The sequence below is a fragment of the Euphorbia lathyris genome, chromosome 7 (assembly GCF_963576675.1).
Source record: "Euphorbia lathyris chromosome 7, ddEupLath1.1, whole genome shotgun sequence".
NCBI classification, from domain to species: domain Eukaryota; kingdom Viridiplantae; phylum Streptophyta; class Magnoliopsida; order Malpighiales; family Euphorbiaceae; genus Euphorbia; species Euphorbia lathyris.
This window is the reverse complement of record NC_088916.1, coordinates 82,899,718-82,904,457: the sequence shown is the minus strand read 5'-3', so window position 1 is coordinate 82,904,457 and position 4,740 is coordinate 82,899,718.

Genomic DNA, 4,740 nt, shown 5'->3' with positions numbered 1-4,740 from the left:
ACAGCAATGTAATGAGATTCCTTAGGGTTAGATTGATATCTAGCACAGTAGCATACTGAAAACTGAATGTCCGGTCTACTGGCTGTTAAGTAAAGTAGAGAGCCTATCATACCTCGATATAATTTGCTGTCTACTGACTTACCATTCTCGTCAGTGCAGAGGACAGTGTCAGTGCCCATAGGAGTGGATATTGGCTTGCAATTTTCCAAGTCATATTTCTTTAATATCTCCTTGGCATATTTGGCTTGACTGATGAAGATGCCATTCTTTCCTTGTTTAATTTGAAGACCGAGGAAGAAGTTAAGTTCTCCCATCATGGACATTTCAAACTCAGTCTGCATTTGTTTGCTAAACTCCTTGCACATTGATTCGTTAGTTGCACCAAATATTATATCATCAACATAAATTTGGGCCAGCATGGTATCTTTACCCTTTCTCTTAATGAATAAGGTTGTATCAGCTTTGCCCCTGACGTAATTTCTAGTCAGCAGGAAACTAGTCAGCCTCTCATACCAAGCACGTGGTGCTTGCTTGAGGCCGTACATAGCCTTTTTGAATTTATAAACGTGGTTTGGGAATTTAGGGTCCTCAAAACCTAGAGGTTGATTAACATAAACCTCCTCGTTTATAACTCCATTAAGAAATGCACTTTTGACATCCATTTGGAATAATTTAAAGTTCATGTAAGATGCATATGCACATAGAATTCTAATTGCCTCTAGCCTTGCCACTGGGGCAAAGGTCTCACCGTAGTCAATACCTTCTTGCTGACTGTAGCCCTGAGCTACAAGTCTTGCTTTGTTTCTGACCACGTTCCCTTGTTCATCCATCTTGTTTCTGAAGACCCATCTTGTTCCAATGGTCTTCTGACTCTTTGGATGAGGCACTAGCTCCCATACATCATTTCTTCTGAATTGATCGAGCTCCTCTTGCATTGCGATCATCCAGAATTCATCGTACTCAGCTTCAGCGAAATTCTTCGGTTCTTGAACTGAGACGAAGGCTACATTGCTGAGGTACTTCCTGAGTTGATTCCTCGTCATCAGGGTATTCCCAGCAGAGTCAAGGATTGCACTCTCTGAGTGCCCTCTTGGAATCCTTATCTCTTTAGGTAGATTTATGTCTTGTGCTGTCTGTGTTTCAACAATCTCTGCAGAAGTAGATGGGTCAGTGAAAGTAATCTTAGCTTCACTCTTACTCTTGGTCAGCCTTTTAGTAAATGACTCAGTAGCTGGTTCTTGGTCAGCGGTTACTGAGTGTGGATCATCCTCGGTCAGCGGCTGGTATCTACCTGCAGAGTTAGTTTCGTCGAACTCCACATGTACTGACTCTTCTAGAACTTGAGTTCGCTTATTAAAAACACTGTATGCTTTGCTGTTTGTTGAGTACCCCAAAAAGATAGCCTCATCAGCTTTTGAATCAAACTTTGCTAAGCTATCTTTGGTGTTTAAAATAAAACATTTACAGCCAAAGGCACGAAAGTATCCAATATTGGGCTTTCATCCTTTCCAAAGTTCATAGGGGGTTTTCTTTAATATAGGTCTAACCAAAGCCCTATTAAGAATATAGCACGCTGTGTTGACAGCCTCTCCCTAAAAATACTTTGGAAGCCTATGCTCATCCAGCATTGTCCTGGCTATTTCAACCAGAGTTCTGTTCTTCCTTTCAACAACCCCGTTTTGTTGAGGTGTTCTAGGAGCAGAAAAATTATGGTCAATGCTGCTGGCTTCACAGAATTCAACAAACTTTTGGTTTTTGAATTCTCCACCATTATCGCTACGGATGTGAGCTAATTTTAGGTCTTTATCATTTTCAATTTTTCTAACCAAATTTGAAAATGTCTCAAAGGTCTCATCCTTGCTACTCAGCAAGATGACCCACGTGTACCGAGAGAAGTCATCTACAATGACCAAGGAAAATCTTCTTCCACCCAGACTCAGCGGCTGGACTGGACCGAAGAGATCCAAGTGTAGTAACTCTAACGGACGCTTAGTTGAGACAATATTTTTGCTGTGAAAAGATTGTTTGGTTTGTTTTCCAGCTTGGCAAGCGTGGCATAATTGATCTTTTTCAAATTTAAGTTCAGACAGTCCCTCAACCAATTGCTTTCTTGCTAATTTGGCCAGGAGGTCCATGCTTACATGACCAAGTCTCCTGTGCCATAGCCAGGAATTTTCTTCCTTTGATACTAAGCATACAGTTTTTGAAAACTTTTTCTCTAAGTCTAGCATAAAGACATTATCTATGCGAGGGGCAGTTAAAATTAACTCATTTGATTCACCCTCGTATATTTTACATCCAGTAGCATCAAATATAACTTTTCTCCCATTGTCACATAGCTGAGCTACGCTGAGTAAGTTATATTTGAGTCCGCTGACTAGGGAGACAGATTCAATAGTAGGGTTACCTCCAATGGTTCCTGACCCTACTATCTTACCCTTCTTATTGTCTCCAAAACTTACACTTCCTCCTCGTTTACGCTCAAACGTGATGAACTGAGTTTCATCACCAGTCATATGCCTCGAGCATGCGCTGTCAATATACCACATCTTTGACTTCTCGGCACATCTCAGGCTTACCTGCATTGTAACTAGTTACTTTTAGGTACCCAATTCTTTTTGGGTCCTTGCTTGTTAGGTGCAACAGGTAAAGCATGCTATTTTATTTTATGGCGACATACTTGGACAGTATGGCCATTCTTTCCACAGAAGTCACAGCTGACCTTCTGTTTAGGATGTTTCACTGACTTGTCAGCACCCCAGTGCTGAGCGTGCCAGCACACCTTAGTGGTGTGTCCTTTCTTCCCACAAAAGTCACACTGGACTTTTCGCTGGGGATTCCATCTCTGCTGAGTACCTTGGTACTGAGTTCTCAGAGGAATGTTTCTTTTATTTGGAACCTTTAATTGGTTCTGGATAGTTGTGACGTCCTTTCTCATTTTCTTTGAAACTGATTGGACTTCAGAGACAGACTCGTGTATGATCTTCATGTTATCATGCAGAGTTGAATTGTCCTAAAGAAGGAATCTGAGGTCACTCAGCTTGACCTCTTCCACTTCGTCACAGCGCCTGCTGAGTGCTCTAACTTTCTTATTACACTTCTTGACAAGTGTGTAGAGATCACTCAGGGCATTAACCATATCGTTTCTGAGCTGGGGAAGAGTAATTACCTCATTTGATTGCTCCTCGTCATCTGATGCGACGGATGGGTCAGCATGCTCAGAGACGCACGGCTCATCAAGTTCGTCAGCCATGAAGCATATCTTCGCTGACTCGGTGGCCTCAGCTTCTGTAGATGAGGACTCATCACTGTCGCTCCATGTAGCCACCATTGCCTTCTTGCCGCTCTTCTTGTCTTTCCTCAGTGTGGGGCAGCTTGACTTAATATGGCCAGTTTGATGGCACTCAAAGTATGTAATGGGCTTTGAGCTGTCCTTTTTGTATTTGCTGTCGCTTGAGTCAGCTTTATACTTATCAAACTTTCTGTAAGGCTTCTTAGAATATTTGTCATTCTTCCTGAATAGCCTTTTCATCTTCCTTGTGAACATAGCCATCTCCTCGTCATCAGTTGAGCTCCCGTCAGTGGAGTCAGCTTTCATGACAATAGACTTCTACTTCTTGTCTTCAGATTTTTCCTTCACCTCGAAGTTTTTCATAGATATCTCATGGGTCAGCAACGAGCCGATGAGTTCGTCATATTTGTAGGTGGTTAAATCCTGAGCTTCCTCAACAGCGGTCTTCTTTGCTTGCCAGTCTTTAGGAAGACTCCTGAGTATCTTTTTGACTTGTTATTCCTCAGTGAAGATTTTCCCAAGTCTCTTGAGCTCATTAATGATGTTGGTAAACCTTGCATTCATGTCTGAAATGCCCTCATCATTGTTCATCTCGAACAGCTCGTACAGTCTCATCTGCTGATTCACCTTGGACTCCTTTACTTTATTGGTTCCCTCGTAGGTGACTTCCAGCTTTTTCCAGATCTCTTGCGCCGACTCACAACCTGAGATTTTATTATATTCTGCAGCATCGAGCGCACAGTGAAGCATATTGATAGCCGAAGCGTGATTTTAAAGCTTCTTAAGATCATCCTCTGTCCATTTGGCCTCAGCTTTTACAACTGTTTGGCCAGCCACAACTTCGACAGGTACAAATGGGCCTTGCACTATAGATAGCCAGGCACTCATATTTGTAGCCTGAATGAAATTTTTCATCCTATTCTTCCAGAAGGTATAGTTAGACCCGAAGAATAGGGGAGGCCGAGTGATGGACAGCCCCTCAGGCAATATCTGAGTTGTTTGGTTTCCTGGGACAAACCGAGTACTGTTTTCGCCCATAGTAGGGATCAGCTCAAGGTTGTTAGACCTTTTACAGTGAGCTTTTAGGCTCTGATACCACTTGTTGGTCCCTTATCACGTTGCAAGTATAGTTCCAAGGGGGGGGGGGTTAGGAACTATTTAAACTTTTTCTTAAGTTTGGGCAAACTTCTTTTCTTAAGAGAAAAGGTTTTAACAGCGGCGCTGAGTGATCAGTAAGATACTGGCTTAGTCAACTGGTGACTAGGTCAGTTTCTTGACTTGAGTCAGGAGATAGCACTTTAAGTCTATTCCTGAGCTCAGATGTTCGATGCGCACAACTCAGCTTGACCTCTTTACTTGGTCAGTTTTTGGTTATTTAAGCAAGCAATATATATAAGGAGTTTAAGGTAAGAAATACGTTACTCAGCAGATTTATCCAGGTTCGGCTT